The 14,405-nt window shown below is 36.2% G+C and overlaps 1 pseudogene; it reads left to right on the top strand.

Moving 5' to 3' along the window:
• The first annotated feature begins 5,938 nt into the window (after positions 1–5,938).
• On the top strand, positions 5,939–7,358 carry LOC143601460 (UDP-glucuronate 4-epimerase 1 pseudogene; annotated as a pseudogene).
• The last annotated feature ends 7,047 nt before the right edge of the window (positions 7,359–14,405 follow it).

Raw genomic sequence — 14,405 nt, 5'->3', positions numbered from 1 at the left:
CTGTTTTTGTGAAAGCCTTTTCGTTTCCTGTCGAGGTCAAGGAAAAGGCGTTCAAGAAGTTGCAAGAATCGGCAAGAAAAGATGTCGAGAGAGCTTTCGGTGTCTTAAAGGGTAGTTGGTGCATACTTAGTTGACCGGTTCGTGCAATGAAAAAACCCATTATCTCTAGCATATTATATGCATGCATCATATTGCACAATATGCTAATAAAAGAAGACGGACGTGCAATTTCTCCAGATTGGGTGCCGGATCCTCCTACTCAAGTTCCCGTTCCTGAGAACGTGCAATTAGACTTGCGGAACAAAGATATTTACCATCGGTTGAGATATGATCTAGTTGAACTTGTAAGTTCTTTAGGTTTGGAATTTCCGAATTCGGACGAGGAGTAGATTGTTTAATGTAACTTTTATTTTTTTAATTTACTATTGTTTTTAATTTTTAAGTTGTAAAAAATATCAAAAAAAAAAAATTTCCATCAAACCACACCACCACCCCCACCAAAATTCCATCACTAGTCATAGAAAGTGGTTGGATGAGGTGGCACACTTATATTGGTGGGAGCAAATGATGGTTTTTAAACCAGCCCCACCCCCCTTCATCAAATACCAAAAATATCCTATATTTCCACATTCATCCAATAATTCCATTTATAAATTTACCAACCAAACACAAGTCTATTTTTATTGGAATTTAATTCAATCCATCAAATTCCAATTCCTTTTAAGATTCCAATTTCTTTCGAAATAATTCTACGAACCAAACAAACATGGTTATTTGGCAATCTTGTGTTGAATCATTAACAGACCTGGCCGATTATAAGGTGGTTTCTGAATCATTTAGCATGTTTCAAAAACTTACCCATTGAGAAAATTCTTGAAACATTAATATGTGTCTTTTTAGTTAACCAAGCACACTCTACTTCCAACCGATTCAGAGGTAGCCTCTTAATGGAAATTAAGAGGCTACCAAGCATCTAACAGAGGCTAAGTTTATTCAGTTGCATTCATGAACGTGTGAAAATGTGGTGTTTGCGCCTGCTTATGCTCATGAATGATTGTTTATTTAAGTTTATCATTAAATGTTTTTACCTTTTAATAACTATTCTTTCACTTTTCATTTTAAGGAGAGTTTCTTACCAGCTACGATTGAAGATGTTTTTAATCCCAAGTATCATATATTGGTCGATGTCGGTCGCAACTAGCAAGTTGGCTGATAGTGATTCCACCTTTTATTATATTTGTTCCCAGCGGTCCGTGACTAACAGAATTTAACATCGTTAGTTGCAGGCCGCCGAAAAACATTTTTGGCCAGATAACTCACATTTTTTCGGGAAAACCAAACATTTTCATTCCAAACATCTTTATAAATTTAGATCGAATCTTTAGGAACATTTTTCTAGTAAAAGCCTCCCAACTATTGAGGTCGCTGGAACTCTAGAATCATTGTCGGAATCGGTTAGTGTGCTCAAGTGGTGGTGGCGAGTCGGTTGGTGGTGGTGTTTAGATTGAGTTTTCTGGTTAAAAATGTAACTTTTCTGGCCAAAAGTGTTTTTCCGACGATCTCATAGTAATGGCGTTAGGATTCCGTCAGTCACAAACCATTGGAAAGAAATACGTTAAAAGATGGGATAGCTAGCAGTCAACTCGTTAGCTGAGGCCAACATCGACTAAAGATATCGTTAGTATTAATAAAAACCAATACATCTAATATTATTATAAGTTTATTTAAAATAAGCTTAAAAGGAATCAGGTTTAACGTGAAAGTAACAAATGATAAAAGTTGTATGTTTTTTTTAAAAGGTATTAACATAGATATATATAGCTTCAAGTAAAGTGCCAAAATCATCCTAAAGGTTTGGTAAATTATGCGACTTTAGTCCAAAATTTTTTTATGCAAAAAAACCAACGAGATTTCTCACTTATTGCCGATTACGTTCAAATCACTAACTTTATTAAATATTTAGTGTTAACTAAGGGTAAGATGGTCTTATAATTTTTTTTAATAATTTTAATATTTATAAGTCATCTTCATCCTCACTCACCCACGGCCACCTGCCAAATTCTTTTTCCGGCAACACCTGTGACGGCTAACCCAAATCGAGGAGTCTGAAACCGAAGTTGGAAGATAATTTGGTTGTATTACAGATTAGATTGGATTTGAAGTATAGATTAAACAAGATTTTGATTATTCATTTCGTAGTCGTCTTCTCCGATTGATTCAACCGAACCTGCCATAGCCTCCGCCCTACCCTTCTGACACCGACTAGAAACTTAACACATTTCTAGATAGGGAAATAGGAGAAGTTTCGATTGCCAATTTTGATCGAAAAGGATGAATATAAAACACAAAAAAAATCTACATTGAAAAGCAAACAAAGGTTATGTCTGACTTTTAAAACATAGGCAACACTTTAATTAGCCTTGCAAATCCAAAAATCAGATAGAAAGGAAGAGATGAGCAGCAAGAAATGGTTTAGGAGAGTTGGTATTTATAGGTAAAGGCAAGAGGGACAAGTTTTCATGGACGGTTGGACATTAAACTAACTTTCTAACCACTTTAGGTTAAATGCTTATGGTTGAGTTTAAATATAATATGGTGAAATTAGGTTTGGAGGCTGAAAAATACATTTTTGAATTGGGTTTTGGTTTATTAGGATGAGAGGAACATGAGTTTTGATGCGTAAACGATTGAAAACGAAACTAAAATGAAATTTATGATATAACATGTGGCCCGAGTGTTGGGGGGCACGAGGGAAATTCCCCCACGACACGCAGCAAAAAAGGCTGGTCATTTTTTTTTAATTAACGAATGTCACAATATCATTAACTTCTAACATGTTATAGCACCAATGTGACATTCGTCATTTTTCATACTCGAACCCGACCTATTTTAAATTTTTGGATTCACATTTATTAATAAAAGTTTTATTAAGTATTCATTTGTGTTATTTATTTGTTTAATATTTATTCGTGTTCGCATTTCAATTGTACAGTTTAAACCTCATGAAATCAAGTTTTATGCTCGAAATGCACTTAACCTTAAGTCAAGGGACTAAAATGTAATTTCCCCAAGAATCTTCCCCAAAAGCTGGCCGCGCCACACGACGAGCATAGCCAAGCTCACCGTGTGACGCGGCGTGGTCTCTTGTTGACCATGTTTACTATCTCTTCACGTAGCGCTGCGAGGACTGCCTAGCTCGTCGCGCAACGCGACAAGCAACATGTGCAGTTTTCCTTGCGGGCCAAATGCCGTGAACTCCTCCTCTCTGATTTTCAGCCTTTTGACTTATTTTTTAAGTCTTTGATGAACCTAGACTTGTATCTAGGTGCTAATTAGCATTCCTTGCATAATTTGGTCAAAACTCTTTAATATTGGTGATTAATATTGCTTATGACTAGCTCATGCATTTACACACATCAACCTTGTTATTAACTAAATTCCCTTCATATACTCTTCTAAGCTTCTACAAATTTTTTACCACAACTCCTTTCACCTTCAATTGTGTTCTCACTCTCCAATTTGTGCTAAAGTCCATGTTTGACCAAGAAAGTCAAACCATTCAACTTCTTCTTTATTCTTTGATATTTCATCCTTGGGTAATTATTTGTTTTGTTTATGTACAACTCATCATGTGATCATCATCATGTTCTCGTCCAAAATTGACAAAAATGGTTGTGTTTCACTACTGCTTGTCGGCTCGTCTAATGTTCGATTATAAAAGTTTTAAAAACTAACTTATGCAAAATTTATAAGCAAGACCAAACTTTTCAAACATGTCACTTCATTTTTATCAGTTCAAACATGTTAGACATAAACCCGACTCCAAACTGGGTTCATGTCCGACCAAAAACGAACCACTCGTTTAACTTGTTTTCTCAAATAATATTCGATTTGGAAACGAACCGAACTCATTAAAATTAACTAGTAAATATTATAACCTATGTTTTTTCTAAAATTAAAATAAATTGACTATAAATCAAGTAACTAACCTTTTTCACTTAACTTATAAAAATAGAATAAAATTATATTTTTAACAAACTTTTCGTTTAAATAATTATCAACCAAACAGGGCGGCCATCTTTTCTTACTTTTCCTTAGGCTCATTTTGATCATAGTTATTTTCTTATCTAAGGTCGATCGTCGAACCGAACCTTGTCGGTTCACTCGCTTAAGACATCTTCTCCTATTTACTCTTTTCCCGCTACTTAACAAGTGAGTTTCTCACACCCTCTTTTTTTTTACTCTTTTAAATATTTTGGGGGTAGCATATATATCCTAGCAAAACACTTAGTTTTATTTAGCCTCGTTGCTTCAAACTACAATTCACATCATGGACTTGTGTATTAGTGTTTGCTTGTATGAATTATGCCTCATGTTTGATTTGTGTTTATTATTGCTTCATTGCCGCGTGAGCCTTAATAAGTATGATCATACACTCCCCTTACTATTTAGACTTTGTGTCAAATAAAAAAGGGCCTTATTGATAATTTTTTACATATTTCATAACTTGCTTGTTTAATATGCATGTTCATGGAATTGTATTATTTTGCCTCATATTATATTATATCAAACTTGTGGGAAATTCATCAACTATTTTTTTAGTTGACTTTTATTTTAAATATATGTTACTGGTATGAACGGGTGATGAAATTATGATTAAGATCGAAGACACTAGATTGCCTTAGGTTAATTTAAATAAAATGATGTAATAGTTAGTTTGTTTTGTTATGATGGTATTTCCGTTTCAAAATTGTGTACTTGAGATTTAATATGAAAATGATAATGTTGCCTCTTTAATAGTTGTCACATGTGTTTTGAGCAACTATACGTTACGCTCCGGCATTCCGCCACCGGTCGAGGTGTGACAATCAATGAAACAAGCATGTACACATAGCTTAGTGCATTGTGAAAAACGAACGTTGTTGCCTTCAATTTACACATATCAAAGCTATTATGTTGGTATCGGCCTACATATTGAAAAACCACAAACACTTATCTTATTCATATTTACACATAATCTGCAACTCAAATTACATATAATTGTATAACGTTGTGCCACTATAATCATATATCATAACAAATTATCGTCAACTGTAAAGCTGTATAATCATAAATCATATCAAATCATGTATCATCAAATAACGTATAACTTTATAATATGATGCCATAAAATATTACACCATCATCCAGTTTAGAACAAGTCGTTACATTTCATTATGTCTTCTCTGAAAATAATTTTCTTTTTCTTGGTCTTTCAAATGACAAAAAGTTTTCTCTTAGTTGTAGCTTTAAAGCGAAATATCCAGCTATCATAGATGATGGCGTTGAAAAAGCATTGCCTCTTAAATTTCTTTGTTGTTGCATTTTTCATTTTCTAGTCACTTCCATTTTGTGATATTGTTTCATTAACTTCTAACATGTTATACGTAGGTAGCTTAATGCTTTGCCAATAAGATTGTTGTCTTCAATCAAATTCTCGTGTAACATATTATCTTTATACATCTGTTTACATGTTTTCTCGTGTAACATGCTATTTTTAATCTCTATACATTTGTTTACACTGTATACTTAAACTATATTATATTCATATTAGTCTAAACCTTCAATAACCTTAAACTAAATTAGTGACAAGCGTACGAAACATAAAACCTACATGATCTACAATCAAATTACATATATCATTGTGGCACTACAATCATATATCACATCAAATTTCACCAAAAAAATCAATTTAACAAAATAAAAACAAAATCCCTAAAACAAAGCAAAAGGTTTCAAAAAGAGTCACAACTAGTCCTTCTAAACCCACCTTCTCCTCATCCTAGTCCAATAACACGTTTCCCTCCATGAATCAGCAATATATAACCCACCCCATCCAGCCTGTCATTATTTCCCAAGATTCCATTCCAACAATTAAATAAATATCATATCCTTGATTCCAATCATCTCAAAATTGCTTCACCATATTATTATCATCCTTAAAATGCCGCCGTTGGAGGAAGACCTGTTTATTCCGTCAACCCCCGGCAAAATCAAAATCGAACGAGCTTATTATTATCACAACACCAACACCATGATCAACCGATCCTTCCACCGCTGCTTCACATCCACCACCACAATGTTCCTGTGGGCCCTATTGTTAATCGCCCTAACGGCCTCCTATTTAAGCATCCAAAGCTTCATCGATTCCGGCACCCGTTACATCCACCACCCGGCGGTTTTGACCCATCCAGCCCTCGGTGGGCCCCACTGGGAGAAGCACGTCCGATCATCCGCCCAGATCCGTCGCTCCCACGGAATCTCCGTCCTCGTCACCGGCGCCGCCGGTTTTGTCGGCAGCCACGTGGCACTCGCCCTGAAAAAACGCGGTGACGGCGTTGTGGGGTTGGACAATTTCAACAATTATTACGACCCCTCGCTGAAGCATGCGCGCCGTCATCTGCTCGAATCGCACAACGTTTTTATCGTCGAAGGGGATATTAACGACGAGAGGATATTGTCGAAACTTTTTGACGTCGCTTTCACACATGTTATGCATTTGGCGGCGCAAGCCGGCGTACGGTACGCTATGAAAAACCCGCATTCGTATGTTCATAGTAACATAGCCGGTCTAGTCACGCTTTTGGAGCAATCTAAATCCGCGGACCCGCAGCCCGCGGTCGTGTGGGCCAGCTCGAGCTCGGTTTACGGGTTGAACGACAAAGCCCCATTTTCAGAATCGGACCGGACAGACCGGCCCGCTTCGTTATATGCCGCCACTAAAAAAGCGGGCGAAGAAATCGCGCATTCGTATAATCATATTTACGGGTTGTCGATAACCGGGTTACGGTTTTTCACGGTTTACGGGCCGTGGGGACGGCCCGATATGGCGTATTTTTCGTTTACGCAAAATATTCGGCAAGGGAAGCCGATTACGATTTACCGTGGTAAAAATCGGGTAGATTTGGCTAGGGATTTTACGTATATCGATGATATTGTGAAAGGGTGTGTGGCGGCTTTGGATACGTCGGGTAAGAGTACCGGGTCGGGTGGGAAGAAAAGGAGGCCTGCACCGTACCGGATATATAATTTGGGGAACACACAGCCCGTGACGGTGCCGACGATGGTGAGTTTGTTGGAGGGTTATTTAAAGAAGAAGGCGAAGAAGCACGTGGTGACGATGCTTGGAAACGGGGATGTACCGTTTACACATGCGAATATAAGTTTGGCTCGTAAAGAGCTCGGGTATAACCCGACGGTTGATTTGCGGACCGGGTTGAAAAAGTTTGTTAACTGGTATGAATCGTATTATGGCAAATATGTAAAGCATTAGTTTTGTGATTTTCTTTCGTTTTCATTAAATTAGATTTTCCTGTGAATTTTTATTTACTTATTTATGGGGAGGATTGATTTTTGTTGAATAAGAAGCACAAGAGGCTGGCTGTGACATTTAATAAAGGTCAAAAAGAGCAACCGCGTAATTATATTGGACAGCTGGATTGTACGGGCATGGGCCTGGCCCTGCCATGCAAATTTACCTTTTTATTCCTTGTAGTTCTCGTTTAAACAAGTAGGTACAGACTTACGCCTTACGGTACTAGTTATAGTGTTACGTCACTCTTATGTAGATAATGAGACAATAACTATCAACTCTTTTCATTTAAGCGTTGTGGGTGAACCCCAACTTTTAAGCCTTTATAGACATTAACCAGTTAACAGGAATTTGGGGTTGCGCCCCCTCTTTTGGCACCATCTTGTTTGTGATGGAATGGTTTCACGACGCCATGGTTGGTGAGGTGGCAGGATGGCGTCTCTTAAGGCTAACCACAACGAATAGTCTTATAACTTTTCAAACTGTTGATCACAACTAAGAAGTTTTAGATTCAAAAGGTTTGATTTACGGTTTAATTTTCCGCTTCAACGGTTTAGTCCGGTTTGTAACTTTAAAATCGGTTGTGGTTTGTAACTTTTAAATTAAAAGTAGTTATTTAAATATATTGTAATATGAATTGTATTTATTATTTTATACTAATGACTTTGAAAAATAGTATTAAGTTTGTTTAAATCCGTTTAACTGTCACAACCAAACAATCACTACCTTGATCCAGTGACAAAAGTGTGTGGCTTACAATCAAATGGTTATGGGTTTAATCTCATTTGAAATATAGGGTAAAATAGGTGGAAAAAATACTTTGATTGTTAAAATAAAACATCGCAACCAAGCGGATACGATAGGTGGTTCGGCTGACCACAGACAACCCAACCTTGTCAGTTGATTTTGTCATTTGTGAAACTAAAAGTAATTTAGTTTATTGGCATGATTTAACAAAATTTTGTCTTGTTATTATGTAATCTTAGTTTTATTATGTATCTTAGATATTTTAATAATTTATTCGATTGATGCTTATGTCTCTTATTGAGAGATTTAACTTTGGGTACAAAATATTTTTTGTTGGGTCCTTTTTATTTGTAAGTTGTAACAACTCACCCTTTTTATAAAGATGCAAAAGTAGTACACTGTTTGGTGTGTGGGCAAACCCATTTTCGACAAAAGTTCCAAGTATGTTGTTCTTTTGCCTTTAATTAACAAAAAGTAAATGACAAGTTCTATAAGTTGTTTTATATTTATTTTAAAAACTACATTCTCTATAAGAGTTGTAAAACACAGTTTGAAGTAAACATATATACAATGTATGGGGTGGGTATGGACCCTTGTCGTAAAATGGTGATGAGGCGGGCAACGGTAAGAAGGGGACACCACCCCGTCTTCATTTTTGCCGCTCAAATCTTGTCGCACGGTGGTAGCACCAATCTGATCCTGCTGAGTGAGTGAGTGAGTGAGTGAGTGAGTGGAAATAAGGTGGTCTATTTCATTGATTGAGTAATGGACACTCATGCCAAATTCTTGGGGAAGAGAGGTTCATACCCCATAGCCTAATCGAAATTTAAATTTAGTGATGGTGTTAGTGGTATCGATGGTATGACTCAGGTAAATGGTGTATATTTCCAACACGATAGAAAAATAATTCATTGAAAAAATAGGTTAAATTTGTGTTTAGTTGTTTCACCCGTTTACTTAAACAAGTTAAGTTGTTAACCCGCTTAGTTAAACAGGTCAACATGATGTTAACCCACCAATCCATTGATGTATCATTTAGCTCATTCTTTTACAACCCAATTAACATGTTCATAACAAGATTATTCTCCGTCAGTCGTTTGAGACATTTAGATAAAAACAAGTTTAATAGGTCATTTTCAGTTTACACAAATATAGTAGTGTGTGCATGGTTGATATTTATGACACGATAAAAATATGGTCGTGCTTTGTATGAGCAATTTAACATGCCAACTCGACACAATTGACACCCCTAGTAGCGATGAGGACAGTGGTGGTTACATTATTGGTCGTGGTGATGGTTATGTAGGTAGCAAAGGCAACCATTAGGTGAAGATGATGACCAATAGGTGGTACCTAAAAATAATGATCATGGATGTTGCTCGACTTCTATAGTTAGGGAAGTGTTTTAAATGTGAACAATTTTGACACGTTGAGGAGCCTGACCAAATTAACTTACTGTATAGTTTAATAGCTCTAAATGAAGTAGAATACAACTTTTTACACACATTCCATGGCATTCGTAATATGTGTGTTTTGCCCCATTTTAGGTTGAATTTATATAAACTAGTTGGTAGAACCCCCGCGTTGCCGCGGGGGGAGGGGGGGGGGTTGCGTATGAGAAAACCATGTAAAAGACTCAAAACTATGTGACATAAGAACGTGAAACATAATTTGACCAGTCAAACTGTGAAAGATACTACGATTGCTTGACCAAAAGCTCAGCAACAACCTTTGACATGTTTCCTTCAGAATGCGTATAGTTGACTTCTTAAAGTCAAAAACCCAGTATCAAATAGCCTGGTTGTCCTTCTAAAGTCAAAATTTCAAAATCAATTAGCCCAATTGTCGTGTATAACAGCACCAAATTGATCCAACAAATTGCAGGAACATGGTCCGATCCTCTAAAGTTAAAATGCATAAAACTCCAAAACTTTCACCATAAACAACATAATCCAAATAAGTTAGGTTTTTTTTTTTTTACTTTCAAAAGATGGTCTAAAGTTGCAATATTTATATTTTTAAAATTAATACAACTCTCACCTTAGCCCTTTTCATCCCACGCCAAGAATATCCCATCTAAACCCGAATTCATTTTCACCCGACCTCGCCACCTTGACAAATCTAGCAAACCATCCACAAATGGATAAGAAAATAAAAAAAAAAAAAAAAATACTTTAAAATATGGCATAATTTTCTGCCTCTTCTAGAAACCTCTTTGTTAGAAGCTTGTGTGACTTGCAGAAGGGGTAGAAATATGGATCAATCCAGACCAAAGGTATCCTATTGGGATAAAAAAAAATCATCATGTTACATGTCATGAAGCTTGGTGACATTGATACCACCATGGTTTCGTCCAACTGAAGCTTCAAATACAATAATCAAAGGTTATTAACAAATAGACTCATATATATATTATCATCATAGCCTTTATCAATTAAACTGACCCAAAGTCACCGCCGGTAAAGCCACCGACATAAACAATCGCCGTTCCCAAATGGAACCCAGCAACAACACAGACAACGGGGTCTGGAAAGAAAGAAGAAGAAATCAAGCGGTGCGGGAATCAAAGAGAAGAGAAACTTGATCGGAATTGAAAAAATGGTGGACAGGTGGAAAGCATATGTATGGCATGTAAGTGAGAGACGCTAAATCTGTACAACAAAGCTTACCACATACAAAGCAGAAGTTACAACAACCTAATACACAAAGTCTCCTGATTTTGTAAATATATAAATAAATTGGATTTCTTTTAGACTAATGATTTTTAACAATGACCTGTATTTAGGGGTGTTCCGAAAATCCGAACCGAAACCAAAACCCGAATAATCCGATCCGAATTCTTGTTCGGATCGGGTTGATCCGAATATCCGAATAACTAATTCGGATTTGGATCAGATTCGGATATGAATTTTTAAAATTTTCGGGTTGTTCGGATTATTCGGATATCCGTTTAATCCGAATAAATAATATTATTTTTTGTGATATATATAGCCATTGGCCCAACCCATTAACAATAACCCTAAGTTTCGTAACTCCCATTCCACACTTGCATCATTCCTAGTCTCCTAGCTAGATGAAATGTCAACCTAGACATTAGATTATAAACATGGGAAATTTGATATGTTACATTGTTAATATGTATGTTCGTTTTTCCTATCTACTGCATTACTGGTACCGTGCTCTTTAGGGTTATTACCTTATTTCTAAGTTTTGAAATGGACAGACTGGTTATTTTAATATTATGAATGAAAATGATAAAATAGTATCCTAATTTTCATCAAAATGTTCTATTGAATTGCAATTTTCAAATTTAGGGAAAAAAATGTTATTCGGTTTATTCGGTTTATTCGGATTTTATCCGAACTCGATCCGAATTATCCGAATTCAATCCGGATCGGATCGGATAGGAATATCACTAATTCGGATCGGATCGGATTTCGGATAGGGTCATGAAATTTTCAAATCCAAATAATCCGAACCGGATAAACCGAATAATCCGCTATCCGATCCAATGAACACCCCTACCTGTATTATTCACTCCGTTATGCGTCAACATTTGACATACAAAATAAGATTGTTTGATTAGGATAATTTTAATTCATTTATGTGAAGTTACTTAAATTTAAGGTATCATGTTTCATTAATAAAACCAGATAATGGTCTTAGAAATGTAGTTTTATGACAATAGTAACCGATTATTAATAATTTTAAAATAGTGTTTATTTGTTTTTGTTTGAGATTATAGCATGAAATATAAATATATAACTAACATGGCGTCTTCTAGTGTTTGTCCATTTAATTAAACTTAACGGAATTTCATGCTTTGTTCATTTAATAAGCGAACGAATAAGAACGAACTTCTTGCCAAATGTTTGATTCATTTACAACGCTAAGAATAATAACTCACCATCATATTTCTTTGTTTGTAATTAGAGCGTGCCCTCGGGATCAATAACGTTAGAGCTTTGATCAAGCTAGTGAAATGGAGAAACGATAGGGATATGCAATGATATAAGGTAAAAGATGGGAACGTCATTTTAAACCAAATGATTACAGGGCTTATAACAACTACCCCAATATTTTAAGCATAGCCGCATTGCGGACATGTGTTAAACCCAACATTTCGCATGAACTGATTGATTTTTTTTTATATACTTAGAAATTATATATAAAAGGTTTTACTGAACCCATGAGAATTATAGATACGAATTCACAATTACAAGTTTAATGTTAGTGTAGTAGTAAACCCCGTATTCTTTAGAGTTTAGAGCACTCACAATAGAATCCTTATCCCATTCTCCATTCTCAAATTATAAGGAAAATATGTGATTTTATTAATTTCACTTATATAGGGTGCTGCTATTTAGACACCATCTCGCTCTTTAGAGAGGGTATATGTAAAAAAAATGTGTAAAATGGATGTATAAATAGCAAAAAGGATGTCTATACAGACAAACCCCTTATATAATGGAGTCCCCATCCTCATGCCCCTTACCGCAATATATAGGAAACTAAACTAAATCTTCATATTTGTTTGTCCACTATTGACCCCCATCATATATTTAATGTGGTTGTGATTGAAAATATGTATTATTTAATCAATTATAAATATATACGGGGAAATGCATGTTGAAGATTTTTAAAAAATGAATAAATTTCATTTATAAATATGTATTTTAGTTAAATTATATCATGTGTTTTAATTAATTAGAGCATTCACAATCCACCTCACATCCTCGTCTCTATAACTTAACACACATCATTTTCTAAATTTATCTCACATTTTTTAAAACATCTAACATCTCATTCCTCTCGTTAACTCTATCCAATTAAACTATATATTTTTTTTTTCTCTTTTTTCCCTTCACACCACACACAAAAAAATATTTAAAAAAAAATAGATATATGGTGAATAGTGATAAAACAAATATAGAGGACGTGTTTGTTTTTCCTTAAAATTATGGAATTGAGGTATGGGAATGAAGGATGAGATGGAGCGAGGTTTTAAGGTCTTTTGCTAAAATTTAAAGATGGTGTCGGAAATAAGGGATGGGTTGGGAATGCTCTTAGTTCACATTTCACTAAATTCGCCATCACCATTGCACCCCCCAGCTTCACATCCTTGATGACCTGCGGAACCTGTCAGTTGCTGTGACAACCGGTAATTTCCCAAACCCATAAGCTAAGTAATCAACCTAATAATTAGGTGATTGTAAATATTAAGCGCGTGCATTTGTTATGTGCGCCCTGCGCGAGCGCGCCATGTTAGTCAGCGCGTGCAGTTGTTATGTGCAACCTGCGCGAGCGCACCATGTTAAGAACCAGCGTGAGCACATGTTATATGCGCCATGCGTGAATGATTTGGCCATCCCGCATGATGCTAAGGCGGGTGCATCCTACATCGTTTATGCGCGTGCGGAAGGGAACTAACCTACCCGCATGGCGGGAACGTTGAGAGCTAGTTTGTCTGAAGCTCCAAGATGGAATTGACTTCAACATGACTGATCACTATGTTGAAATACCAAGACCACCTGGAGAATCTACAAATGAAACTCAAATGTCCCTAACTGCGAGAAGGTTACGCACCTACCCGCAGCAAAGACATGTCCTATACGCAGAAAGCTATGCGCACCAAGTTATACGCGCAGAACACTTGGTCTATTCTCCAGTTAAGGAGATTACTCCCGCCCGAAAGGAAACAGTAGCGTGTTTCAGAGATTTTTCCACTTTTTACTGTACACTGACAAAAGTACCTGAAAAAGCACACTGTAACATGAAAAGTCAACTGTCAGCCACCCTATTCTCACCAACCCCAGACCTGCATGTTCTGTCCAAATCAAATCAAAATCTTTTATCCACCACTCCACTCTTAAGTAAATAATAATAACTTCCATACTTTATCATCATTACATTTAGATATGAAAAGATTTCAATCCCCTAAAGCAAGGGATTGTGTTCCCTTGAGTTTGCCTATAAATTTGTAGCCTAAATTATCACCCAAAACACACTTCAAAGAACTACAAACTTGCACTAATCCTTTCCCAAGCATCCGTTGTTTCCAGCTCCGATCCTGTTACTAGGTAAGCCGAGAATATAACCTTGAGATCTACTATCCAACCCTTATATTCTCCTATTTTCTTGATCTTAATATATATACTTGTTATTTAATCGTATTCTAGACCTTCGATTCCGAGGCCAACACCAAGAAAACCCGAATCTCGATTAATCCCTTAACAAGAACCACAGGTGAGTCTCACAGCCCCTATTTTCACTGTTTTCACTGTTTTTAAACTGCTTTCGGGGCGAG

Source organism: Bidens hawaiensis, unplaced genomic scaffold, assembly GCF_021521415.1.
Source record: "Bidens hawaiensis isolate Kalapana, Puna unplaced genomic scaffold, B.hawaiensis_p1.1 tig00056313_1, whole genome shotgun sequence".
NCBI lineage: Eukaryota > Viridiplantae > Streptophyta > Magnoliopsida > Asterales > Asteraceae > Bidens > Bidens hawaiensis.
Note: the sequence above shows the minus strand (reverse complement) of the source record. Positions and strands in the feature narration are given on the sequence as shown.